At 41.3% G+C, this 27,359-nt stretch overlaps 19 non-coding genes and 5 pseudogenes across 19 annotated transcripts; all 24 read right to left on the bottom strand.

The window, feature by feature from the left end:
- Positions 1-583: 583 nt before the first annotated feature.
- On the bottom strand, positions 584-733 carry LOC120042683 (annotated as a pseudogene).
- A 693-nt stretch (positions 734-1,426) lies between these two features.
- On the bottom strand, positions 1,427-1,545 carry LOC120042662. Its single transcript, XR_005476197.1, has one exon. It is a non-coding gene; the product is annotated as a 5S ribosomal RNA (ribosomal RNA).
- A 697-nt stretch (positions 1,546-2,242) lies between these two features.
- LOC120042676 lies at positions 2,243-2,400 on the bottom strand. The gene has a single exon (XR_005476211.1). It is a non-coding gene; the product is annotated as a U1 spliceosomal RNA (small nuclear RNA).
- Positions 2,401-3,093: 693 nt separating this feature from the next.
- Positions 3,094-3,212, bottom strand: LOC120042665. The gene has a single exon (XR_005476200.1). It is a non-coding gene; the product is annotated as a 5S ribosomal RNA (ribosomal RNA).
- Positions 3,213-3,909: 697 nt separating this feature from the next.
- LOC120042681 lies at positions 3,910-4,066 on the bottom strand. Its single transcript, XR_005476212.1, has one exon. It is a non-coding gene; the product is annotated as a U1 spliceosomal RNA (small nuclear RNA).
- A 694-nt stretch (positions 4,067-4,760) lies between these two features.
- LOC120042668 lies at positions 4,761-4,880 on the bottom strand. Its single transcript, XR_005476203.1, has one exon. It is a non-coding gene; the product is annotated as a 5S ribosomal RNA (ribosomal RNA).
- A 697-nt stretch (positions 4,881-5,577) lies between these two features.
- Positions 5,578-5,735, bottom strand: LOC120042675. The gene has a single exon (XR_005476210.1). It is a non-coding gene; the product is annotated as a U1 spliceosomal RNA (small nuclear RNA).
- A 693-nt stretch (positions 5,736-6,428) lies between these two features.
- On the bottom strand, positions 6,429-6,547 carry LOC120042664. The gene has a single exon (XR_005476199.1). It is a non-coding gene; the product is annotated as a 5S ribosomal RNA (ribosomal RNA).
- A 697-nt stretch (positions 6,548-7,244) lies between these two features.
- Positions 7,245-7,402, bottom strand: LOC120042674. Its single transcript, XR_005476209.1, has one exon. It is a non-coding gene; the product is annotated as a U1 spliceosomal RNA (small nuclear RNA).
- Positions 7,403-8,095: 693 nt separating this feature from the next.
- Positions 8,096-8,214, bottom strand: LOC120042667. The gene has a single exon (XR_005476202.1). It is a non-coding gene; the product is annotated as a 5S ribosomal RNA (ribosomal RNA).
- Positions 8,215-8,911: 697 nt separating this feature from the next.
- On the bottom strand, positions 8,912-9,069 carry LOC120042672. The gene has a single exon (XR_005476207.1). It is a non-coding gene; the product is annotated as a U1 spliceosomal RNA (small nuclear RNA).
- A 693-nt stretch (positions 9,070-9,762) lies between these two features.
- Positions 9,763-9,881, bottom strand: LOC120042666. The gene has a single exon (XR_005476201.1). It is a non-coding gene; the product is annotated as a 5S ribosomal RNA (ribosomal RNA).
- Positions 9,882-10,578: 697 nt separating this feature from the next.
- Positions 10,579-10,736, bottom strand: LOC120042671. Its single transcript, XR_005476206.1, has one exon. It is a non-coding gene; the product is annotated as a U1 spliceosomal RNA (small nuclear RNA).
- A 693-nt stretch (positions 10,737-11,429) lies between these two features.
- LOC120042669 lies at positions 11,430-11,548 on the bottom strand. Its single transcript, XR_005476204.1, has one exon. It is a non-coding gene; the product is annotated as a 5S ribosomal RNA (ribosomal RNA).
- A 697-nt stretch (positions 11,549-12,245) lies between these two features.
- On the bottom strand, positions 12,246-12,403 carry LOC120042670. Its single transcript, XR_005476205.1, has one exon. It is a non-coding gene; the product is annotated as a U1 spliceosomal RNA (small nuclear RNA).
- A 693-nt stretch (positions 12,404-13,096) lies between these two features.
- Positions 13,097-13,215, bottom strand: LOC120042663. The gene has a single exon (XR_005476198.1). It is a non-coding gene; the product is annotated as a 5S ribosomal RNA (ribosomal RNA).
- Positions 13,216-20,923: 7,708 nt separating this feature from the next.
- On the bottom strand, positions 20,924-21,109 carry LOC120042677 (annotated as a pseudogene).
- Positions 21,110-21,802: 693 nt separating this feature from the next.
- Positions 21,803-21,921, bottom strand: LOC120042686. Its single transcript, XR_005476215.1, has one exon. It is a non-coding gene; the product is annotated as a 5S ribosomal RNA (ribosomal RNA).
- A 681-nt stretch (positions 21,922-22,602) lies between these two features.
- Positions 22,603-22,752, bottom strand: LOC120042680 (annotated as a pseudogene).
- Positions 22,753-23,445: 693 nt separating this feature from the next.
- LOC120042685 lies at positions 23,446-23,564 on the bottom strand. The gene has a single exon (XR_005476214.1). It is a non-coding gene; the product is annotated as a 5S ribosomal RNA (ribosomal RNA).
- A 681-nt stretch (positions 23,565-24,245) lies between these two features.
- Positions 24,246-24,395, bottom strand: LOC120042679 (annotated as a pseudogene).
- A 693-nt stretch (positions 24,396-25,088) lies between these two features.
- LOC120042684 lies at positions 25,089-25,207 on the bottom strand. Its single transcript, XR_005476213.1, has one exon. It is a non-coding gene; the product is annotated as a 5S ribosomal RNA (ribosomal RNA).
- Positions 25,208-25,876: 669 nt separating this feature from the next.
- Positions 25,877-26,026, bottom strand: LOC120042678 (annotated as a pseudogene).
- Positions 26,027-26,718: 692 nt separating this feature from the next.
- Positions 26,719-26,837, bottom strand: LOC120042673. The gene has a single exon (XR_005476208.1). It is a non-coding gene; the product is annotated as a 5S ribosomal RNA (ribosomal RNA).
- Positions 26,838-27,359: the final 522 nt, after the last annotated feature.

The raw sequence follows: 27,359 nt of genomic DNA, 5'->3' as shown, positions 1-27,359 counted from the left end.
CGTTTGCCCCGTGTTCGTGCGCCTGCAATATGATTTATTTGCCCCCTTGTGGGAATTTTCGAGAATGCGGAGTCCAAGTCAAAAATTTGTTATTTTTATAAAACGGTGACCGAACGTCCGAGACGATTTCTTCGATGACTTCCTGAAAGAGCTCCCCCCCGCCCTCGGCCCGACGCCGTCCGCGATTTTCTGAGACGAAGTCGGACGTCTAGTAAGGGACCGTACATTCGCAATGGGAGAATCTTCACCGATCATATGGCTCCCGTCTCACACTTCCCTTAATGTATGGAAGCGCATGGGGCGCGTATGACACATCATGACCGGGGGGGGTTAGAGTGGCTTCTCAACTATCTCTTGATTGAAGTACCAGCGTGGCATAAATACAATGCTGCATTTCGCAACATAATGTTTCGACAAAATGCCAACAATGTTTTGCTACAAACAAATGTTTCCACCTTTCGATTGGTCCACAAAGTCTCTTTCACAACTGACTTCAAATATCTCCATAAGCACAGTCGGTTGACTCAAGTCATCCTTAAGCCTGCCGCCAAGCAACGATTTATCATTAACAAAGATATCAGGGTAAAGCGCAAACGACCACTACCATAAATTTTGCATTCGAGATTCCCACATTTGGAAAATTCAAAAGGGGTCAGCCCAGCCAGAGTGGAATGGCTGAGCCCCAAACTGGGTCAACCACATTCTTGATCACAGTATCTCTTCTGCTTAGTGGAGGGCAAGTCTCTCCAGTGCCAACATTTTCCGGTAACGGGAACCACTTTTTGTTGTGATAATATCATATCACATCGACCTGCGTTAAATGCCGTTTAGGAATGCACTTGCACACAGCGTGGTGAAAAAGTAGTTTATTTTGTTTACTAGATTATATCAGTGAACCACTAGATTCCCATCATGCAACACTGTCGAAAAAATCACCAATTACTTTTTAATATCTTAACCTATCTGATATCACAAATGTTTGCGATATGACGAAATACAATCACATTCAGACACACACACACACACAGAGACAAATGCATGAAACCAATTGATTTATTATCGATAACATCTCACATTCTCTTGTGCTTTTGATTTACTCCATAAAAGAAGGGTTGTAATTCCAACATGGAAAACACAGGGCCATCAGACACCAGTCCAGTTCCACTCCTCACCAGCATTATTTCCTTTGATCATTTGAACAGGGCGAGGGAGCACAGAGCACACACAAGCTGCATTCAGTAACAATATTCTTATTTGTCTTATAAATAAAAGGCAGTTGCTCCCTGACAACACAAGGAACTTTGATCGTATTAAAAGGGCAGGGGAGACTAGCCCATAGAAGCTGCATTTAGTCAATTCAGCATCAAATGCTTACTACAAGGCAGTGTTGCTGATGAAATAATGCCACACCCCCTAGTGGACAAAAGGCTTACAGCACCTGGTATTCCCAGGTGGTCTCCCATCCAAGTACTAACCAGGCCCGACCCTGCTTAGCTTCCGAGATCAGACGAGATCGGGCATATTCAGGCTGGTATGGCCGTAAGCAAAGGTACATCTCTTGGTACACCATATAAAGTCAAAGTGAGTCTGATAAACAGACATTGCATTCTCACCAATTAGATAAGCAGCTTGAACTTTGGCTCACTCAAAAAGTGGAAGAAATTACATATACTGTAGCCATCACTTTTTAGCACAGATAGTTGGATGAAATACAAACAAACCTTGCTAACATTTCAAAGCGAGGGCACATATTTCAGCCTTGTGGGAAAAAACGGACAAATACAATGACTTCTGACAAATACATCATCAGCAACAGTTTCCCATGCAGCTATCCTACTAGCCACAATAAATACACAAAAGCTCTGGATGTTGAAAACCTATTGCATTGTTCTGTGCTAAGGAGGAACGCATGTATGGACAATTTCATATTGGAAGCGCATGACACATCATGACCGGGGGGGGGTTAGAGTGGCTTCTCAACTATCTCTTGATTGAAGTACCAGCGTGGCATAAATACAATGCTGCATTTCGCAACATAATGTTTCGACAAAATGCCAACAATGTTTTGCTACAAACAAATGTTTCCACCTTTCGATTGGTCCACCAAGTCTCTTTCACAACTGACTTCTAAGATCTCCATAAGCACAGTCAGTTGACTCAAGTCATCCCTAAGCCTGCCGCCAAGCAAAGGTTTATCATTAACAAAGACATCAGGATAAAGCGCAAACGACCACTACCATAAATTATGCAATCGAGATTCCCACATTTGAAAAAAAATTATGCAATCGAGATTCCCACATTTGAAAAATTCACAAGGGGTCAGCACAGCCAGAGTGCAATGGCTGAGCACCACACTGGGTGAACCACCTTCTTGATCACGGTATCTCTTCTGCTTAGTGGAGGAAAAGTCTCTCCAGTGCCAACATTTTCCGCTAACGGTAACCACTTTGTGTTCTGATAATATCGTATCACATCGACCTGCGTTAAATGCCGTTTAGGAATGCACTTGCACACAGAGTGGTGAAAAAGTAGTTTATTTTGTTTACTAGATTATATCAGTGAACCACTAGATTCCCATCATGCAACACTGTCGAAAAAATCACCAATTACTTTTTAATATCTTAACCTATCTGATATCACAAATGTTTGCGATATGACGAAATACAATCACATTCAGACACACACACACACACAGAGACAAATGCATGAAACCAATTGATTTATTATCGATAACATCTCACATTCTCTTGTGCTTTTGATTTACTCCATAAAAGAAGGGTTGTAATTCCAACATGGAAAACACAGGGCCATCAGACACCAGTCCAGTTCCACTCCTCACCAGCATTATTTCCTTTGATCATTTGAACAGGGCGAGGGAGCACAAAGCACACACAAGCTGCATTCAGTAACAATATTCTTATTTGTCTTATAAATAAAAGGCAGTTGCTCCCTGACAACACAAGGAACTTTGATGGTATTAAAAGGGCAGGGGAGACTAGCCCATAGACGCTGCATTTAGTCAATTCAGCATCAAATGCTTACTACAAGGCAGTGTTGCTGATGAAATAATGCCACACCCCCTAGTGGACAAAAGGCTTACAGCACCTGGTATTCCCAGGCGGTCTCCCATCCAAGTACTAACCAGGCCCGACCCTGCTTAGCTTCCGAGATCAGACGAGACCGGGCATATTCAGGCTGGTATGGCCGTAAGCGAAGGTACATCTCTTGGTACACCATATAAAGTCAAAGTGAGTCTGATAAACAGACATTGCATTCTCACCAATTAGATAAGCAGCTTGAACTTTGGCTCACTCAAAAAGTGGAAGAAATTACATATACTGTAGCCATCACTTTTTAGCACAGATAGTTGGATGAAATACAAACAAACCTTGCTAACATTTCAAAGCGAGGGCACATATTTCAGCCTTGTGGGAAAAAACGGACAAATACAATGACTTCTGACAAATACATCATCAGCAACAGTTTCCCATGCAGCTATCCTACTAGCCACAATAAATACACAAAAGCTCTGGATGTTGAAAACCTATTGCATTGTTCTGTGCTAAGGAGGAACGCATGTATGGACAATTTCATATTGGAAGCGCATGACACATCATGACCGGGGGGGGGTTAGAGTGGCTTCTCAACTATCTCTTGATTGAAGTACCAGCGTGGCATAAATACAATGCTGCATTTCGCAACATAATGTTTCGACAAAATGCCAACAATGTTTTGCTACAAACAAATGTTTCCACCTTTCGATTGGTCCACAAAGTCTCTTTCACAACTGACTTCAAAGATCTCCATAAGCACAGTCGGTTGACTCAAGTCATCCTTAAGCCTGCCGCCAAGCAAAGGTTTATCATTAACAAAGACATCAGGATAAAGCGCAAACGACCACTACCATAAATTATGCAATCGAGATTCCCACATTTGAAAAAAATTATGCAATCGAGATTCCCACATTTGAAAATTCACAAGGGGTCAGCACAGCCAGAGTGGCAATGGCTGAGCACCACACTGGGTGAACCACCTTCTTGATCACGGTATCTCTTCTGCTTAGTGGAGGGAAAAGTCTCTCCAGTGCCAACATTTTCCGCTAACGGTAACCACTTTGTGTTCTGATAATATCGTATCACATCGACCTGCGTTAAATGCCGTTTAGGAATGCACTTGCACACAGAGTGGTGAAAAAGTAGTTTATTTTGTTTACTAGATTATATCAGTGAACCACTAGATTCCCATCATGCAACACTGTCGAAAAAATCACCAATTACTTTTTAATATCTTAACCTATCTGATATCACAAATGTTTGCGATATGACGAAATACAATCACATTCAGACACACACACACACACAGAGACAAATGCATGAAACCAATTGATTTATTATCGATAACATCTCACATTCTCTTGTGCTTTTGATTTACTCCATAAAAGAAGGGTTGTAATTCCAACATGGAAAACACAGGGCCATCAGACACCAGTCCAGTTCCACTCCTCACCAGCATTATTTCCTTTGATCATTTGAACAGGGCGAGGGAGCACAGAGCACACACAAGCTGCATTCAGTAACAATATTCTTATTTGTCTTATAAATAAAAGGCAGTTGCTCCCTGACAACACAAGGAACTTTGATCGTATTAAAAGGGCAGGGGAGACTAGCCCATAGAAGCTGCATTTAGTCAATTCAGCATCAAATGCTTACTACAAGGCAGTGTTGCTGATGAAATAATGCCACACCCCCTAGTGGACAAAAGGCTTACAGCACCTGGTATTCCCAGGCTGGTCTCCCATCCAAGTACTAACCAGGCCCGACCCTGCTTAGCTTCCGAGATCAGACGAGATCGGGCATATTCAGGCTGGTATGGCCGTAAGCAAAGGTACATCTCTTGGTACACCATATAAAGTCAAAGTGAGTCTGATAAACAGACATTGCATTCTCACCAATTAGATAAGCAGCTTGAACTTTGGCTCACTCAAAAAGTGGAAGAAATTACATATACTGTAGCCATCACTTTTTAGCACAGATAGTTGGATGAAATACAAACAAACCTTGCTAACATTTCAAAGCGAGGGCACATATTTCAGCCTTGTGGGAAAAAACGGACAAATACAATGACTTCTGACAAATACATCATCAGCAACAGTTTCCCATGCAGCTATCCTACTAGCCACAATAAATACACAAAAGCTCTGGATGTTGAAAACCTATTGCATTGTTCTGTGCTAAGGAGGAACGCATGTATGGACAATTTCATATTGGAAGCGCATGACACATCATGACCGGGGGGGGGTTAGAGTGGCTTCTCAACTATCTCTTGATTGAAGTACCAGCGTGGCATAAATACAATGCTGCATTTCGCAACATAATGTTTCGACAAAATGCCAACAATGTTTTGCTACAAACAAATGTTTCCACCTTTCGATTGGTCCACCAAGTCTCTTTCACAACTGACTTCTAAGATCTCCATAAGCACAGTCAGTTGACTCAAGTCATCCCTAAGCCTGCCGCCAAGCAAAGGTTTATCATTAACAAAGACATCAGGATAAAGCGCAAACGACCACTACCATAAATTATGCAATCGAGATTCCCACATTTGAAAAAAAATTATGCAATCGAGATTCCCACATTTGAAAAATTCACAAGGGGTCAGCACAGCCAGAGTGCAATGGCTGAGCACCACACTGGGTGAACCACCTTCTTGATCACGGTATCTCTTCTGCTTAGTGGAGGAAAAGTCTCTCCAGTGCCAACATTTTCCGCTAACGGTAACCACTTTGTGTTCTGATAATATCGTATCACATCGACCTGCGTTAAATGCCGTTTAGGAATGCACTTGCACACAGAGTGGTGAAAAAGTAGTTTATTTTGTTTACTAGATTATATCAGTGAACCACTAGATTCCCATCATGCAACACTGTCGAAAAAATCACCAATTACTTTTTAATATCTTAACCTATCTGATATCACAAATGTTTGCGATATGACGAAATACAATCACATTCAGACACACACACACACACAGAGACAAATGCATGAAACCAATTGATTTATTATCGATAACATCTCACATTCTCTTGTGCTTTTGATTTACTCCATAAAAGAAGGGTTGTAATTCCAACATGGAAAACACAGGGCCATCAGACACCAGTCCAGTTCCACTCCTCACCAGCATTATTTCCTTTGATCATTTGAACAGGGCGAGGGAGCACAAAGCACACACAAGCTGCATTCAGTAACAATATTCTTATTTGTCTTATAAATAAAAGGCAGTTGCTCCCTGACAACACAAGGAACTTTGATGGTATTAAAAGGGCAGGGGAGACTAGCCCATAGACGCTGCATTTAGTCAATTCAGCATCAAATGCTTACTACAAGGCAGTGTTGCTGATGAAATAATGCCACACCCCCTAGTGGACAAAAGGCTTACAGCACCTGGTATTCCCAGGCGGTCTCCCATCCAAGTACTAACCAGGCCCGACCCTGCTTAGCTTCCGAGATCAGACGAGACCGGGCATATTCAGGCTGGTATGGCCGTAAGCGAAGGTACATCTCTTGGTACACCATATAAAGTCAAAGTGAGTCTGATAAACAGACATTGCATTCTCACCAATTAGATAAGCAGCTTGAACTTTGGCTCACTCAAAAAGTGGAAGAAATTACATATACTGTAGCCATCACTTTTTAGCACAGATAGTTGGATGAAATACAAACAAACCTTGCTAACATTTCAAAGCGAGGGCACATATTTCAGCCTTGTGGGAAAAAACGGACAAATACAATGACTTCTGACAAATACATCATCAGCAACAGTTTCCCATGCAGCTATCCTACTAGCCACAATAAATACACAAAAGCTCTGGATGTTGAAAACCTATTGCATTGTTCTGTGCTAAGGAGGAACGCATGTATGGACAATTTCATATTGGAAGCGCATGACACATCATGACCGGGGGGGGGTTAGAGTGGCTTCTCAACTATCTCTTGATTGAAGTACCAGCGTGGCATAAATACAATGCTGCATTTCGCAACATAATGTTTCGACAAAATGCCAACAATGTTTTGCTACAAACAAATGTTTCCACCTTTCGATTGGTCCACCAAGTCTCTTTCACAACTGACTTCTAAGATCTCCATAAGCACAGTCAGTTGACTCAAGTCATCCCTAAGCCTGCCGCCAAGCAAAGGTTTATCATTAACAAAGACATCAGGATAAAGCGCAAACGACCACTACCATAAATTATGCAATCGAGATTCCCACATTTGAAAAAAAATTATGCAATCGAGATTCCCACATTTGAAAAATTCACAAGGGGTCAGCACAGCCAGAGTGCAATGGCTGAGCACCACACTGGGTGAACCACCTTCTTGATCACGGTATCTCTTCTGCTTAGTGGAGGAAAAGTCTCTCCAGTGCCAACATTTTCCGCTAACGGTAACCACTTTGTGTTCTGATAATATCGTATCACATCGACCTGCGTTAAATGCCGTTTAGGAATGCACTTGCACACAGAGTGGTGAAAAAGTAGTTTATTTTGTTTACTAGATTATATCAGTGAACCACTAGATTCCCATCATGCAACACTGTCGAAAAAATCACCAATTACTTTTTAATATCTTAACCTATCTGATATCACAAATGTTTGCGATATGACGAAATACAATCACATTCAGACACACACACACACACAGAGACAAATGCATGAAACCAATTGATTTATTATCGATAACATCTCACATTCTCTTGTGCTTTTGATTTACTCCATAAAAGAAGGGTTGTAATTCCAACATGGAAAACACAGGGCCATCAGACACCAGTCCAGTTCCACTCCTCACCAGCATTATTTCCTTTGATCATTTGAACAGGGCGAGGGAGCACAAAGCACACACAAGCTGCATTCAGTAACAATATTCTTATTTGTCTTATAAATAAAAGGCAGTTGCTCCCTGACAACACAAGGAACTTTGATGGTATTAAAAGGGCAGGGGAGACTAGCCCATAGACGCTGCATTTAGTCAATTCAGCATCAAATGCTTACTACAAGGCAGTGTTGCTGATGAAATAATGCCACACCCCCTAGTGGACAAAAGGCTTACAGCACCTGGTATTCCCAGGCGGTCTCCCATCCAAGTACTAACCAGGCCCGACCCTGCTTAGCTTCCGAGATCAGACGAGACCGGGCATATTCAGGCTGGTATGGCCATAAGCGAAGGTACATCTCTTGGTACACCATATAAAGTCAAAGTGAGTCTGATAAACAGACATTGCATTCTCACCAATTAGATAAGCAGCTTGAACTTTGGCTCACTCAAAAAGTGGAAGAAATTACATATACTGTAGCCATCACTTTTTAGCACAGATAGTTGGATGAAATACAAACAAACCTTGCTAACATTTCAAAGCGAGGGCACATATTTCAGCCTTGTGGGAAAAAACGGACAAATACAATGACTTCTGACAAATACATCATCAGCAACAGTTTCCCATGCAGCTATCCTACTAGCCACAATAAATACACAAAAGCTCTGGATGTTGAAAACCTATTGCATTGTTCTGTGCTAAGGAGGAACGCATGTATGGACAATTTCATATTGGAAGCGCATGACACATCATGACCGGGGGGGGGTTAGAGTGGCTTCTCAACTATCTCTTGATTGAAGTACCAGCGTGGCATAAATACAATGCTGCATTTCGCAACATAATGTTTCGACAAAATGCCAACAATGTTTTGCTACAAACAAATGTTTCCACCTTTCGATTGGTCCACCAAGTCTCTTTCACAACTGACTTCTAAGATCTCCATAAGCACAGTCAGTTGACTCAAGTCATCCCTAAGCCTGCCGCCAAGCAAAGGTTTATCATTAACAAAGACATCAGGATAAAGCGCAAACGACCACTACCATAAATTATGCAATCGAGATTCCCACATTTGAAAAAAAATTATGCAATCGAGATTCCCACATTTGAAAAATTCACAAGGGGTCAGCACAGCCAGAGTGCAATGGCTGAGCACCACACTGGGTGAACCACCTTCTTGATCACGGTATCTCTTCTGCTTAGTGGAGGAAAAGTCTCTCCAGTGCCAACATTTTCCGCTAACGGTAACCACTTTGTGTTCTGATAATATCGTATCACATCGACCTGCGTTAAATGCCGTTTAGGAATGCACTTGCACACAGAGTGGTGAAAAAGTAGTTTATTTTGTTTACTAGATTATATCAGTGAACCACTAGATTCCCATCATGCAACACTGTCGAAAAAATCACCAATTACTTTTTAATATCTTAACCTATCTGATATCACAAATGTTTGCGATATGACGAAATACAATCACATTCAGACACACACACACACACAGAGACAAATGCATGAAACCAATTGATTTATTATCGATAACATCTCACATTCTCTTGTGCTTTTGATTTACTCCATAAAAGAAGGGTTGTAATTCCAACATGGAAAACACAGGGCCATCAGACACCAGTCCAGTTCCACTCCTCACCAGCATTATTTCCTTTGATCATTTGAACAGGGCGAGGGAGCACAAAGCACACACAAGCTGCATTCAGTAACAATATTCTTATTTGTCTTATAAATAAAAGGCAGTTGCTCCCTGACAACACAAGGAACTTTGATGGTATTAAAAGGGCAGGGGAGACTAGCCCATAGACGCTGCATTTAGTCAATTCAGCATCAAATGCTTACTACAAGGCAGTGTTGCTGATGAAATAATGCCACACCCCCTAGTGGACAAAAGGCTTACAGCACCTGGTATTCCCAGGCGGTCTCCCATCCAAGTACTAACCAGGCCCGACCCTGCTTAGCTTCCGAGATCAGACGAGACCGGGCATATTCAGGCTGGTATGGCCATAAGCGAAGGTACATCTCTTGGTACACCATATAAAGTCAAAGTGAGTCTGATAAACAGACATTGCATTCTCACCAATTAGATAAGCAGCTTGAACTTTGGCTCACTCAAAAAGTGGAAGAAATTACATATACTGTAGCCATCACTTTTTAGCACAGATAGTTGGATGAAATACAAACAAACCTTGCTAACATTTCAAAGCGAGGGCACATATTTCAGCCTTGTGGGAAAAAACGGACAAATACAATGACTTCTGACAAATACATCATCAGCAACAGTTTCCCATGCAGCTATCCTACTAGCCACAATAAATACACAAAAGCTCTGGATGTTGAAAACCTATTGCATTGTTCTGTGCTAAGGAGGAACGCATGTATGGACAATTTCATATTGGAAGCGCATGACACATCATGACCGGGGGGGGGTTAGAGTGGCTTCTCAACTATCTCTTGATTGAAGTACCAGCGTGGCATAAATACAATGCTGCATTTCGCAACATAATGTTTCGACAAAATGCCAACAATGTTTTGCTACAAACAAATGTTTCCACCTTTCGATTGGTCCACCAAGTCTCTTTCACAACTGACTTCTAAGATCTCCATAAGCACAGTCAGTTGACTCAAGTCATCCCTAAGCCTGCCGCCAAGCAAAGGTTTATCATTAACAAAGACATCAGGATAAAGCGCAAACGACCACTACCATAAATTATGCAATCGAGATTCCCACATTTGAAAAAAAATTATGCAATCGAGATTCCCACATTTGAAAAATTCACAAGGGGTCAGCACAGCCAGAGTGCAATGGCTGAGCACCACACTGGGTGAACCACCTTCTTGATCACGGTATCTCTTCTGCTTAGTGGAGGAAAAGTCTCTCCAGTGCCAACATTTTCCGCTAACGGTAACCACTTTGTGTTCTGATAATATCGTATCACATCGACCTGCGTTAAATGCCGTTTAGGAATGCACTTGCACACAGAGTGGTGAAAAAGTAGTTTATTTTGTTTACTAGATTATATCAGTGAACCACTAGATTCCCATCATGCAACACTGTCGAAAAAATCACCAATTACTTTTTAATATCTTAACCTATCTGATATCACAAATGTTTGCGATATGACGAAATACAATCACATTCAGACACACACACACACACAGAGACAAATGCATGAAACCAATTGATTTATTATCGATAACATCTCACATTCTCTTGTGCTTTTGATTTACTCCATAAAAGAAGGGTTGTAATTCCAACATGGAAAACACAGGGCCATCAGACACCAGTCCAGTTCCACTCCTCACCAGCATTATTTCCTTTGATCATTTGAACAGGGCGAGGGAGCACAAAGCACACACAAGCTGCATTCAGTAACAATATTCTTATTTGTCTTATAAATAAAAGGCAGTTGCTCCCTGACAACACAAGGAACTTTGATGGTATTAAAAGGGCAGGGGAGACTAGCCCATAGACGCTGCATTTAGTCAATTCAGCATCAAATGCTTACTACAAGGCAGTGTTGCTGATGAAATAATGCCACACCCCCTAGTGGACAAAAGGCTTACAGCACCTGGTATTCCCAGGCGGTCTCCCATCCAAGTACTAACCAGGCCCGACCCTGCTTAGCTTCCGAGATCAGACGAGAACGGGCATATTCAGGCTGGTATGGCCATAAGCGAAGGTACATCTCTTGGTACACCATATAAAGTCAAAGTGAGTCTGATAAACAGACATTGCATTCTCACCAATTAGATAAGCAGCTTGAACTTTGGCTCACTCAAAAAGTGGAAGAAATTACATATACTGTAGCCATCACTTTTTAGCACAGATAGTTGGATGAAATACAAACAAACCTTGCTAACATTTCAAAGCGAGGGCACATATTTCAGCCTTGTGGGAAAAAACGGACAAATACAATGACTTCTGACAAATACATCATCAGCAACAGTTTCCCATGCAGCTATCCTACTAGCCACAATAAATACACAAAAGCTCTGGATGTTGAAAACCTATTGCATTGTTCTGTGCTAAGGAGGAACGCATGTATGGACAATTTCATATTGGAAGCGCATGACACATCATGACCGGGGGGGGGTTAGAGTGGCTTCTCAACTATCTCTTGATTGAAGTACCAGCGTGGCATAAATACAATGCTGCATTTCGCAACATAATGTTTCGACAAAATGCCAACAATGTTTTGCTACAAACAAATGTTTCCACCTTTCGATTGGTCCACCAAGTCTCTTTCACAACTGACTTCTAAGATCTCCATAAGCACAGTCAGTTGACTCAAGTCATCCCTAAGCCTGCCGCCAAGCAAAGGTTTATCATTAACAAAGACATCAGGATAAAGCGCAAACGACCACTACCATAAATTATGCAATCGAGATTCCCACATTTGAAAAAAAATTATGCAATCGAGATTCCCACATTTGAAAAATTCACAAGGGGTCAGCACAGCCAGAGTGCAATGGCTGAGCACCACACTGGGTGAACCACCTTCTTGATCACGGTATCTCTTCTGCTTAGTGGAGGAAAAGTCTCTCCAGTGCCAACATTTTCCGCTAACGGTAACCACTTTGTGTTCTGATAATATCGTATCACATCGACCTGCGTTAAATGCCGTTTAGGAATGCACTTGCACACAGAGTGGTGAAAAAGTAGTTTATTTTGTTTACTAGATTATATCAGTGAACCACTAGATTCCCATCATGCAACACTGTCGAAAAAATCACCAATTACTTTTTAATATCTTAACCTATCTGATATCACAAATGTTTGCGATATGACGAAATACAATCACATTCAGACACACACACACACACAGAGACAAATGCATGAAACCAATTGATTTATTATCGATAACATCTCACATTCTCTTGTGCTTTTGATTTACTCCATAAAAGAAGGGTTGTAATTCCAACATGGAAAACACAGGGCCATCAGACACCAGTCCAGTTCCACTCCTCACCAGCATTATTTCCTTTGATCATTTGAACAGGGCGAGGGAGCACAAAGCACACACAAGCTGCATTCAGTAACAATATTCTTATTTGTCTTATAAATAAAAGGCAGTTGCTCCCTGACAACACAAGGAACTTTGATGGTATTAAAAGGGCAGGGGAGACTAGCCCATAGACGCTGCATTTAGTCAATTCAGCATCAAATGCTTACTACAAGGCAGTGTTGCTGATGAAATAATGCCACACCCCCTAGTGGACAAAAGGCTTACAGCACCTGGTATTCCCAGGCGGTCTCCCATCCAAGTACTAACCAGGCCCGACCCTGCTTAGCTTCCGAGATCAGACGAGACCGGGCATATTCAGGCTGGTATGGCCGTAAGCGAAGGTACATCGTCTTGGTACACCATATAAAGTCAAAGTGAGTCTGATAAACAGACATTGCATTCTCACCAATTAGATAAGCAGCTTGAACTTTGGCTCACTCAAAAAGTGGAAGAAATTACATATACTGTAGCCATCACTTTTTAGCACAGATAGTTGGATGAAATACAAACAAACCTTGCTAACATTTCAAAGCGAGGGCACATATTTCAGCCTTGTGGGAAAAAACGGACAAATACAATGACTTCTGACAAATACATCATCAGCAACAGTTTCCCATGCAGCTATCCTACTAGCCACAATAAATACACAAAAGCTCTGGATGTTGAAAACCTATTGCATTGTTCTGTGCTAAGGAGGAACGCATGTATGGACAATTTCATATTGTAAGGGAAGTCCCCCCTCAATTGTACAAAATAACATGGCAACTTATTGGCACCGAGCGGACCATATACACGATGGGATTGTGTGGGATTTCACATTACATCCGGCGCTGTTTCGTCCAAAGTTGATGACAAATGCCATATTGTAAATGAGCTGTGTAACACCCCAAAAATCCTATAGTGGGCGAGTGTGTTCCATCTTAATTTTTCATAGGCTTACTGTAACGCAAGTCAAGACCCAAGAGTCATATTTTGAAATTTTGAAATTTTGAAAGTTTTGGCAAAAACTTATCACCCCCTTAAAAAAGTGCTTTCTGGACCGTTTTTCGAAATTCTTTCGATTTTTATGTCAATTACACATGTGTAAGAACTGTATGAAAATACTTTTGTCAAATTTTATTAACATAATTTTTTTTACATTTTTATTTGGACTTAAGGAATATGTTTTGTGCATTTGGAATGTGATTTCTTAGGAAGTCAAAAGTCAAAAGTCAAAAGTCAAAAATTTGGAAAAAACGTATCACCCCCTTTAAAAAAGTGCTTTCTGGACCGTTTTTTCGAAATTCTTTCGATTTTTATGTCAATTACACATGTATAAGAACTGTATGAAAATACTTTAGTCACATTTTACTGTCATCATTTTTTATAAATGTTTACTTGTACTTAAGGAATATGTTTTATGCATTTGGAATGTGATTTCATAGGAAGTCAAAAGTCAAAAGTTACAAGTCAAAAATGTTAAAAATGTGGAAAAAACGTATATTCCATTTAAAAAAGTGCTTTCTGGACCGTTTTTTGAAATTCTTTCGATTTTTACGTCAATTACACATATATAAGAACTGTATGAAAATACTTTAGTCACATTTTACTATCATAATTTTTTATAAATGTTTACTTGTACTTAAGGAATATGTTTTGTGCATTTGCAATCTGATTTAATACGAAGTCAAAAATGTGAATAAATTAGAAAAAACGTATCACCCCCCAAACCTCCATAAATCACTCAGGCCAGCACCCATTGATTTGGGGCCGTAGTATAGTGCTCCCATGGACGTCTGGATGACACCTAAAAGCATTTAAAACCGTTTTGAAAAATGACGCCTGGTAACCCAAAACATGAAACATAGAATATTTTTTGACTTTGTTTGGAAACCTCCATAAATCATTCACGTACCCCATTGACTCGAGAAGAAAAAGCGTAAAATATTTTCCAGAAAAAAAACATTGAATATTTTCTGAGTTTTTGTGAAAACCTCCATAAATCAACTCAGGCCAGCCCCCATTGATTTTTGGCCGTAGAATAGTGCTCCCAGAGCGGGTATGGAGGTCTGGATGCCCCTAAACGCAATTTCAACCATCTTGAAACATGGCACCTGGTAACCCCAAAAAAATACCAGGTGCACGAACAGTTTGGACTTGTGTGTGTGTGTGTGAGCTTTTCTTTGACATCTGTTTAGAGAAATGACTGATTTACACTTCATGAGGGTTGCCTAATCACACACTTAAAGTTTTGGAAAGATCTGACTTTTTTAACCCTTTGAAACAGCACCTATGACCCCATTTTAAGGCACTTCCGGTTGGCACAGGAAGCTATAAGTAAATACCTATCCTGATCGGGGTATGCTTTACAGAATCCTGAGTTTTAAGTCTATACGTTAAGAACTGACTGATTTACACAGGGTTGAATGCACTATATATCACAAACTGCTGGTTGGGTATGGCAAAACCCTTTTAGGGTGATTTTATCACTTCCGGTTGCTCCAGGAAGCTTAGAATCAACACAGGTAGACCTCATAGTGGCTTGATGGATTGTCATTGAAGACAGGTTCATAAGACATTCATAACCCACATAGGGTTTATTTAAAGAATGCACGTTACATTTGCATATGATTCAACAGTGAAAAACACCACATCATATTGCAAACATAACACACTGTTGAATCATATTGCAAACACACACTGTTATATTTGCAATATGATGTGTTGAATCATATTGCAAACATAACACACACTGTTACGTTTGCAATATGATGTGTTGGATCATATTGCAAACATAACACACACTGTTACATTTGCAATATGATGTTGTTGAATCATATTGCAAACATAACACACACTGTTACGTTTGCAATATGATGTGTTGAATCATATTGCAAACATAACACACACTGTTACATTTGCAATATGATGTGTTGAATCATATTGCAAATCTAACGTGCATTTGCAATATGATGTGATGTTGAATCATATTGCAAATGTAACTGTACATTCTCTTAAATACTTTAGAAATGCAAAAGTCAACGTCCTGATGACCTCAGGATGGCCGGGCAGTGATAGTGGTTCCTCTCCATCGCTCGTTGTGTTAAATTACATCATGTCGCTTTTTGTGATGGTACCCCCCCGTTGAAACATATTGCAAATGTACAAAAGTCAAGTAGCAAGTCGGTGTCCATCAGTCAATTAGATATATTCAGACACCAAACTGATACCATCTGACACCAAACTCACTTTTACCAACTCCTTTAGAAGCCAACTATCACATATTTCAGAGCAGGCCCAAAATTCACAGCGCCTTCCATTTAAACCATAATAAAACAAATAATACGTAGTTATGTTCTAGCTGCGGGTCCAATATTCACATTATGTTTAGCCCTATGTGAGGCGACCTGGAATCCCAAGTTTCGGCTCGATAGGTCATTCGGTGCCCGAGCAAAACCCTAATTGGTGCTGAAAATCCACTTTTTTCCATGCCTTGCTACGGGGTGCTTGAATGAGCAATCGGACAGAATCGTTGAGGTCCGTCTCTATGGGCCGAGCCGGTTTCAATGCACCTAGTCTTGAGACTCTGGGACTTTTCTAAATGTCGCCAGTTTCGTTGAGCTCAAAATGAATTGAAAACATTGCAAATACACGAGGCTGTTTATCGGTCTGAGAACCTTCTAGAGCCACATAACTCACCGTGCACAATCGACCTGAGGTCTAGAACAGGTTTGTAAAGTTTCAGAACTCTAGGTCTGACGGTTCTTTAAAAGTTGGAACAAAACTAACTACTACAGGCACTGTCTGCCTCTTAGCCCTCAGTGTGTCCCTCCATCATTTCTGTGTGGGTGTGTTTTTTTTTTTTTTTTTTAATCTGATGGGATGAATGACTGATTTACAGTTCAGGAGGGTTGTCTATTCACATATATGAAGTTTTGGAAAGATTTGACATTTTATCCCTTTGAAACAGCCCATTTGACACCAATTAGGCACTTCCGGTTTGCACAGGAAGCTAAAAGTAAACACTTATCATCACTGGAGTATGCTTTTACAGAATCCTGAGTTTTATGTCTGTATGTTAAAAATTGACTGATTTACATAGGGTTGAATGCACTATTTCTCTCAAACTGCAGGTTGGGTATGGCAAACACTTTTAGGGTGATTTAACCACTTCCGGTTGTTCCAGGAAGCTTAGAATCGACACAGGTAGACCTCATGGTGGCCTGATGGACTGACATCAAAGACAGGTTCATAAGACATTCATAACCCACATAGGCTTCAGGTTGAATTTAGAGGAGCAGTCAATGTATTCCTATGGGGCGAAATGTCATTGTAAAATGTTTGATGTAAACGCCTTCTTTTAACTGTGAAGGGTTAATGCCACAAGGTCAAGGTTAGGCTTGCACAAATCGGGAGGACCTTAGGATTGTTCCTGAGGTGAAATTGTGCTTCTAACCTTAACGGTTCTCTCTCTGTCTCCCAAAAGCAAATAAAATTGACATTGAGGTCAAAAGGTTCATTCGTGTCCGTTCTCTTGTAACGGTCGCTGCGCTCAGACCGAGCGAGCTACGGTCAAGCAGGGCATCCCGTTGAACTCGGCACGGCCTGGAGAATATGGCGATGTCATTTTAGTGGTGATTTCAGAATGCTATTTTGGTGCATTCATGGAAGGCGCTGTGAATTTGGGCCTGCTCTGAAATATGTGATAGTTGGCTTCTAAAGGAGTTGTAAAAGTGAGTTTGGAGTCAGATGGTATCAGTTTGGTGTCTGAAAATATCCAATTGACTGATGGACACTTGCTAGTTGACTTTTGTTGACACTTGCTAGTTGACTTGCTAGTCGACTTTTGTACATTTGCAATATGTTTCAACGGGGAGGTACCATGAGGAAAAAGCGACATGATGAAATTTCACGCAACGAGCGTTGGAGAGGAACCACTATCACTGCCCGGCCATCCTGAGGTCATCAGGACGTTGACTTTTGTATTTCTAAAGTATTTAAAGAATGCACGTTACATTTGCAATATGATTCAACATCACATCATATTGCAAATGTAACGTGCATTTGCAATATGATGTGATGTTGAATCATATTGCAAATGTAACGTACATTCTCTTAAATACTTTAGAAATGCAAAAGTCAACGGTCTGATGACCTCAGGATGGCCGGGCAGTGATAGTGGTTCCTCTCCATCGCTCGTTTCGTGAAATTTCATCATGTCGCTTTTTCCTCATGGTACCTCCCCGTTGAAACATATTGCAAATGTACAAAAGTCAACGAGCAAGTCAGTGTCCATCAGTCAAATAGATATTTTCAGACACCAAACTGATACCATCTGACTCCAAACTCACTTTTTCCAACTCCTTTAGAAGCCAACTATAACATATTTCAGAGCAGGCCCAAAATTCACAGCGCCTTCTATTTAAACCATAATAAAACAAATAATACGTAGTTATGTTCTAGCTGCGGGTCCAGTTCACACATTATGTTTAGCCCTATGTGAAGCGACCTCGAATCCCAAGTTTCGGCTCGATAGGTCATTCGGTGCCCGAGCAAAACCCTAATTGGTGCTGAAATGCCACTTTTTTCATTGCCTTGCTACGGGGTCCTGAATGAGCAATCAAACAGGCTCGTTGGGGTCTGTCTCTATGGGCCGAGCCGGTTTCAACGCACCTAGTCTTGAGACTCTGGGACTTTTCTAAATGTCGTCCGTTTCGTTGAGGTTCAAAATGAATTGAAAACATGGCAAATACACGATGCTTTTTATCGATCCGAGAACCTTCTAGAGCCATATAATTCACAGTGCACAATCGACCTGAGGTCTAGAACAGGTTTGTAAATTTTCAGAACTCTAGGTCTGACGGTTCTTTAAAAGTTGGAACAAAAGTAACTACTGCAGGCACTGTCTGCCTCTTAGCCCCTCAGTGTGTCCCTCCATCATTTCTGTGTCGGTGTGTATTTTTTATTTTTGAAATCTGATGGGATGAAGGACTGATTTACAGTTCATGAGGGTTGTCTATTCACATATATGAAGTTTTGGAAAGATTTGACATTTTTAACCCTTCGAAACAGCCCATTTGACACCAGTTATGGCACTTCCGGTTGTCACAGGAAGCTATAAATAAACACATATCATCACTGGAGTAGGCTGTTACAGAATCCTGAGTTTTAAGTCTGTATGTTAAAAATTGACTGATTTACATAGGGCTGAATGCACTATTTCTCTCAAACTGCAGGTTGGCTATGGCAAACACTTTTAGGGTGATTTAACCACTTCCGGTTGCTCCAGGAAGCTTAGAATCGACACAGGTAGACCTCATGGTGGCCTGATGGACTGACATCAAAGACAGGTTCATAAGACATTCATAACCCACATAGGCTTCAGGTTGAATTGAGAGGTGCAGTCAATGTATTCCTATGGGGCGACATGTCATTGTAAATTGTTTGATGTAAACACCAGCTTTTAACTGTTAAGGGTTAATGCCACAAGGTCAAGGTTAGGCTTGCACAGATCGGGAGGACCTTAAGAACATTCCTGAGGTGAAAATTGTGCTTCTAACCTTAACGGTTCTCTCTCTGTCTCCCAAAAGCAATAAAATTGACATGAGGTCAAAAGGTCATTTGGGTCCATTTTCTTGTAACGGTCGCTTGCGCTCAGACCGCGCGAGCTACGGTCAAGCGGGGCATCTCGTTGAACTCGGCACGGCCTGGAGATAATAGTCATGCCATTGCAGGCTTTGTGTGTCTTTAAGCACCGTACTTTTTTCACTCCATCCTTCCTTTTTGTGTGTGTGTGTGTTTGTGTGAGAGAGCTTTTCTTTGACATCTGTTGGGAAAAATGACTGATTACACTTCATGAGGGTATGTCTAATCACACAAGTGAAGTTTTGAAAAGATCTGACCTTTATTACCCTTCAAACCTGACCCTATGCACCATTTTAAGGTACTTCCAGTTGACATAGGAAGCTGAACGTGAACACATACCACTCCTTGGGGTAGGCTCTTATTTAATATTGAGTTTTAAGTCTTTATGTTAAGAACTGACTTATTAACAGAGGGTTAAATGAGTGTGTGTTACTTCATAAAATCACATAAAATCACAGAATTCTCGCAGAGCTTCGAGACCCACTTTAAAAATGTTCGTGTGAACAAACTGCAACTGGATCTGTGAATTTTTGGAAAAAAAAATTCCTCTTCGTGAACATCACCAAATGGACAATGTACGATTTCTCTTAAATTACGATAGATAAACGGCTGGTTCTTTTTTTCCTGACACCGTATGCTTATGTACTTTGACGTGAAGCGGTCAAATTGCACCCTACTTTGCGTTTTTGACCTTTAATCCCAGAAAAAATGGCCATAACTCAAAAAGCGCAGAGGCCTCGACGCCATCTTGTTCGGGGCCAACTTCCCTTTACTCCCAAACCTACGCTCGCCGAGTTCGTCTTCGAATATTTTCAGTTTAGGAGAAAAGGCCGCGCTCGTTTTGCCCCGTGTTCGTGCGCCTGCAATATGATTTATTTGCCCCCTTGTGGGAATTTTCGAGAATGCGGAGTCCAAGTCAAAAATTTGTTATTTTTATAAAACGGTGACCGAACGTCCGAGACGATTTCTTCGATGACTTCCTGAAAGAGCTCCCCCCCGCCCTCGGCCCGACGCCGTCCGCGATTTTCTGAGACGAAGTCGGACGTCTAGTAAGGGACCGTACATTCGCAATGGGAGAATCTTCACCGATCATATGGCTCCCGTCTCACACTTCCCTTAATGTATGGAAGCGCATGGGGCGCGTATGACACATCATGACCGGGGGGGGTTAGAGTGGCTTCTCAACTATCTCTTGATTGAAGTACCAGCGTGGCATAAATACAATGCTGCATTTCGCAACATAATGTTTCGACAAAATGCCAACAATGTTTTGCTACAAACAAATGTTTCCACCTTTCGATTGGTCCACAAAGTCTCTTTCACAACTGACTTCAAAGATCTCCATAAGCACAGTCGGTTGACTCAAGTCATCCTTAAGCCTGCCGCCAAGCAACGGTTTATCATTAACAAAGATATCAGGGTAAAGCGCAAACGACCACTACCATAAATTATGCAATTGAGATTCCCACATTTGAAAAAAAATTATGCAAATCGAGATTCCCACATTTGAAAAATTCACAAGGGGTCAGCACAGCCAGAGTGCAATGGCTGAGCCACCACACTGGAAGAACCACCTTCTTGATCACGGTATCTCTTTTGCTTAGTGGAGGGCAACTCTCTCCAGAGCCACATTTTCTGCTAACGGTAACCACTTTGTGTTCTGATAATATCATATCACATCGACCTGCGTTAAATGCCGTTTAGGAATGCACTTGCACACAGAGTAGTGAAAAGTAGTTTATTTTGTTTACTAGATTATATCAGTGAACCACTAGATTCCCATCATGCAACACTGTCGAAAAAATCACCAATTACTTTTTAATATCTTAACCTATCTGATATCACAAATGTTTGCGATATGACGAAATACAATCACATTCAGACACACACACACACACAGAGACAAATGCATGAAACCAATTGATTTATTATCGATAACATCTCACATTCTCTTGTGCTTTTGATTTACTCCATAAAAGAAGGGTTGTAATTCCAACATGGAAAACACAGGGCCATCAGACACCAGTCCAGTTTCCACTCCTCACCAGCATTATTTCCTTTGATCATTTGAACAGGGCGAGGGAGCACAGAGCACACACAAGCTGCATTCAGTAACAATATTCTTATTTGTCTTATAAATAAAAGGCAGTTGCTCCCTGACAACACAAGGAACTTTGATCGTATTAAAAGGGCAGGGGAGACTAGCCCATAGAAGCTGCATTTAGTCAATTCAGCATCAAATGCTTACTACAAGGCAGTGTTGCTGATGAAATAATGCCACACCCCCTAGTGGACAAAAAGGCTTACAGCACCTGGTATTCCCAGGCGGTCTCCCATCCAAGTACTAACCAGGCCCGACCCTGCTTAGCTTCCGAGATCAGACGAGATCGGGCATATTCAGGCTGGTATGGCCGTAAGCGAAGGTACATCTCTTGGTACACCATATAAAGTCAAAGTGAGTCTGATAAACAGACATTGCATTCTCACCAATTAGATAAGCAGCTTGAACTTTGGCTCACTCAAAAAGTGGAAGAAATTACATATACTGTAGCCATCACTTTTTAGCACAGATAGTTGGATGAAATACAAACAAACCTTGCTAACATTTCAAAGCGAGGGCACATATTTCAGCCTTGTGGGAAAAAACGGACAAATACAATGACTTCTGACAAATACATCATCAGCAACAGTTTCCCATGCAGCTATCCTACTAGCCACAATAAATACACAAAAGCTCTGGATGTTGAAAACCTATTGCATTGTTCTGTGCTAAGGAGGAACGCATGTATGGACAATTTCATATTGGAAGCGCATGGGGCGCGTATGACACATCATGACCGGGGGGGGTTAGAGTGGCTTCTCAACTATCTCTTGATTGAAGTACCAGCGTGGCATAAATACAATGCTGCATTTCGCAACATAATGTTTCGACAAAATGCCAACAATGTTTTGCTACAAACAAATGTTTCCACCTTTCGATTGGTCCACAAAGTCTCTTTCACAACTGACTTCAAAGATCTCCATAAGCACAGTCGGTTGACTCAAGTCATCCTTAAGCCTGCCGCCAAGCAACGGTTTATCATTAACAAAGATATCAGGGTAAAGCGCAAACGACCACTACCATAAATTTTGCATTCGAGATTCCCACATTTGGAAAATTCAAAAGGGGTCAGCCCAGCCAGAGTGGAATGGCTGAGCCCCACACTGGGTCAACCACCTTCTTGATCACAGTATCTCTTCTGCTTAGTGGAGGGCAAGTCTCTCCAGTGCCAACATTTTCCGCTAACGGGAACCACTTTTTGTTGTGATAATATCATATCACATCGACCTGCGTTAAATGCCGTTTAGGAATGCACTTGCACACAGAGTGGTGAAAAAGTAGTTTATTTTGTTTACTAGATTATATCAGTGAACCACTAGATTCCCATCATGCAACACTGTCGAAAAAATCACCAATTACTTTTTAATATCTTAACCTATCTGATATCACAAATGTTTGCGATATGACGAAATACAATCACATTCAGACACACACACACACACACAGACAAATGCATGAAACCAATTGATTTATTATCGATAACATCTCAGATTCTCTTGTGCTTTTGATTTACTCCATAAAAGAAGGGTTGTAATTCCAACATGGAAAACACAGGGCCATCAGACACCAGTCCAGTTCCACTCCTCACCAGCATTATTTCCTTTGATCATTTGAACAGGGCGAGGGAGCACAGAGCACACACAAGCTGCATTCAGTAACAATATTCTTATTTGTCTTATAAATAAAAGGCAGTTGCTCCCTGACAACACAAGGAACTTTGATCGTATTAAAAGGGCAGGGGAGACTAGCCCATAGAAGCTGCATTTAGTCAATTCAGCATCAAATGCTTACTACAAGGCAGTGTTGCTGATGAAATAATGCCACACCCCCTAGTGGACAAAAGGCTTACAGCACCTGGTATTCCCAGGCGGTCTCCCATCCAAGTACTAACCAGGCCCGACCCTGCTTAGCTTCCGAGATCAGACGAGATCGGGCATATTCAGGCTGGTATGGCCGTAAGCGAAGGTACATCTCTTGGTACACCATATAAAGTCAAAGTGAGTCTGATAAACAGACATTGCATTCTCACCAATTAGATAAGCAGCTTGAACTTTGGCTCACTCAAAAAGTGGAAGAAATTACATATACTGTAGCCATCACTTTTTAGCACAGATAGTTGGATGAAATACAAACAAACCTTGCTAACATTTCAAAGCGAGGGCACATATTTCAGCCTTGTGGGAAAAAACGGACAAATACAATGACTTCTGACAAATACATCATCAGCAACAGTTTCCCATGCAGCTATCCTACTAGCCACAATAAATACACAAAAGCTCTGGATGTTGAAAACCTATTGCATTGTTCTGTGCTAAGGAGGAACGCATGTATGGACAATTTCATATTGGAAGCGCATGGGGCGCGTATGACACATCATGACCGGGGGGGGTTAGAGTGGCTTCTCAACTATCTCTTGATTGAAGTACCAGCGTGGCATAAATACAATGCTGCATTTCGCAACATAATGTTTCGACAAAATGCCAACAATGTTTTGCTACAAACAAATGTTTCCACCTTTCGATTGGTCCACAAAGTCTCTTTCACAACTGACTTCAAAGATCTCCATAAGCACAGTCGGTTGACTCAAGTCATCCTTAAGCCTGCCGCCAAGCAACGGTTTATCATTAACAAAGATATCAGGGTAAAGCGCAAACGACCACTACCATAAATTTTGCATTCGAGATTCCCACATTTGGAAAATTCAAAAGGGGTCAGCCCAGCCAGAGTGGAATGGCTGAGCCCCACACTGGGTCAACCACCTTCTTGATCACAGTATCTCTTCTGCTTAGTGGAGGGCAAGTCTCTCCAGTGCCAACATTTTCCGCTAACGGGAACCACTTTTTGTTGTGATAATATCATATCACATCGACCTGCGTTAAATGCCGTTTAGGAATGCACTTGCACACAGAGTGGTGAAAAAGTAGTTTATTTTGTTTACTAGATTATATCAGTGAACCACTAGATTCCCATCATGCAACACTGTCGAAAAAATCACCAATTACTTTTTAATATCTTAACCTATCTGATATCACAAATGTTTGCGATATGACGAAATACAATCACATTCAGACACACACACACACACACAGACAAATGCATGAAACCAATTGATTTATTATCGATAACATCTCAGATTCTCTTGTGCTTTTGATTTACTCCATAAAAGAAGGGTTGTAATTCCAACATGGAAAACACAGGGCCATCAGACACCAGTCCAGTTCCACTCCTCACCAGCATTATTTCCTTTGATCATTTGAACAGGGCGAGGGAGCACAGAGCACACACAAGCTGCATTCAGTAACAATATTCTTATTTGTCTTATAAATAAAAGGCAGTTGCTCCCTGACAACACAAGGAACTTTGATCGTATTAAAAGGGCAGGGGAGACTAGCCCATAGAAGCTGCATTTAGTCAATTCAGCATCAAATGCTTACTACAAGGCAGTGTTGCTGATGAAATAATGCCACACCCCCTAGTGGACAAAAGGCTTACAGCACCTGGTATTCCCAGGCGGTCTCCCATCCAAGTACTAACCAGGCCCGACCCTGCTTAGCTTCCGAGATCAGACGAGATCGGGCATATTCAGGCTGGTATGGCCGTAAGCGAAGGTACATCTCTTGGTACACCATATAAAGTCAAAGTGAGTCTGATAAACAGACATTGCATTCTCACCAATTAGATAAGCAGCTTGAACTTTGGCTCACTCAAAAAGTGGAAGAAATTACATATACTGTAGCCATCACTTTTTAGCACAGATAGTTGGATGAAATACAAACAAACCTTGCTAACATTTCAAAGCGAGGGCACATATTTCAGCCTTGTGGGAAAAAACGGACAAATACAATGACTTCTGACAAATACATCATCAGCAACAGTTTCCCATGCAGCTATCCTACTAGCCACAATAAATACACAAAAGCTCTGGATGTTGAAAACCTATTGCATTGTTCTGTGCTAAGGAGGAACGCATGTATGGACAATTTCATATTGGAAGCGCATGACACATCATGACCGGGGGGGTTAGAGTGGCTTCTCAACTATCTCTTGATTGAAGTACCAGCGTGGCATAAATACAATGCTGCATTTCGCAACATAATGTTTCGACAAAATGCCAACAATGTTTTGCTACAAACAAATGTTTCCACCTTTCGATTGGTCCACAAAGTCTCTTTCACAACTGACTTCAAAGATCTCCATAAGCACAGTCGGTTGACTCAAGTCATCCTTAAGCCTGCCGCCAAGCAACGGTTTATCATTAACAAAGATATCAGGGTAAAGCGCAAACGACCACTACCATAAATTTTGCATTCGAGATTCCCACATTTGGAAAATTCAAAAGGGGTCAGCCCAGCCAGAGTGGAATGGCTGAGCCCCACACTGGGTCAACCACCTTCTTGATCACAGTATCTCTTCTGCTTAGTGGAGGGCAAGTCTCTCCAGTGCCAACATTTTCCGCTAACGGGAACCACTTTTTGTTGTGATAATATCATATCACATCGACCTGCGTTAAATGCCGTTTAGGAATGCACTTGCACACAGAGTGGTGAAAAAGTAGTTTATTTTGTTTACTAGATTATATCAGTGAACCACTAGATTCCCATCATGCAACACTGTCGAAAAAATCACCAATTACTTTTTAATATCTTAACCTATCTGATATCACAAATGTTTGCGATATGACGAAATACAATCACATTCAGACACACACACACACACACAGACAAATGCATGAAACCAATTGATTTATTATCGATAACATCTCAGATTCTCTTGTGCTTTTGATTTACTCCATAAAAGAAGGGTTGTAATTCCAACATGGAAAACACAGGGCCATCAGACACCAGTCCAGTTCCACTCCTCACCAGCATTATTTCCTTTGATCATTTGAACAGGGCGAGGGAGCACAGAGCACACACAAGCTGCATTCAGTAACAATATTCTTATTTGTCTTATAAATAAAAGGCAGTTGCTCCCTGACAACACAAGGAACTTTGATCGTATTAAAAGGGCAGGGGAGACTAGCCATAGAAGCTGCATTTAGTCAATTCAGCATCAAATGCTTACTACAAGGCAGTGTTGCTGATGAAATAATGCCACACCCCCTAGTGGACAAAAGGCTTACAGCACCTGGTATTCCCAGGCGGTCTCCCATCCAAGTACTAACCAGGCCCGACCCTGCTTAGCTTCCGAGATCAGACGAGATCGGGCATATTCAGGCTGGTATGGCCGTAAGCGAAGGTACATCTCTTGGTACACATATAAAGTCAAAGTGAGTCTGATAAACAGACATTGCATTCTCACCAATTAGATAAGCAGCTTGAACTTTGGCTCACTCAAAAAGTGGAAGAAATTACATATACTGTAGCCATCACTTTTTAGCACGATAGTTGGATGAAATACAAACAAACCTTGCTAACATTTCAAAGCGAGGGCACATATTCAGCCTTGTGGAAAAACGGACAAATACAATGACTTCTGACAAATACATCATCAGCAACAGTTTCCCATGCAGCTATCCTACTAGCCACAATAAATACACAAAAGCTCTGGATGTTGAAAACCTATTGCATTGTTCTGTGCTAAGGAGGAACGCATGTATGGACAATTTCATATTGGAAGCGCATGACACATCATGACCGGGGGGGGGTTAGAGTGGCTTCTCAACTATCTCTTGATTGAAGTACCAGCGTGGCATAAATACAATGCTGCATTTCGCAACATAATGTTTCGACAAAATGCCAACAATGTTTTGCTAC

Source organism: Salvelinus namaycush, unplaced genomic scaffold (assembly GCF_016432855.1).
Source record: "Salvelinus namaycush isolate Seneca unplaced genomic scaffold, SaNama_1.0 Scaffold742, whole genome shotgun sequence".
NCBI classification, from domain to species: Eukaryota; Metazoa; Chordata; class Actinopteri; order Salmoniformes; family Salmonidae; genus Salvelinus; species Salvelinus namaycush.
The sequence above is the reverse complement of the archived record's forward strand: the minus strand, read 5'-3'. Positions and strand labels throughout refer to the sequence as shown.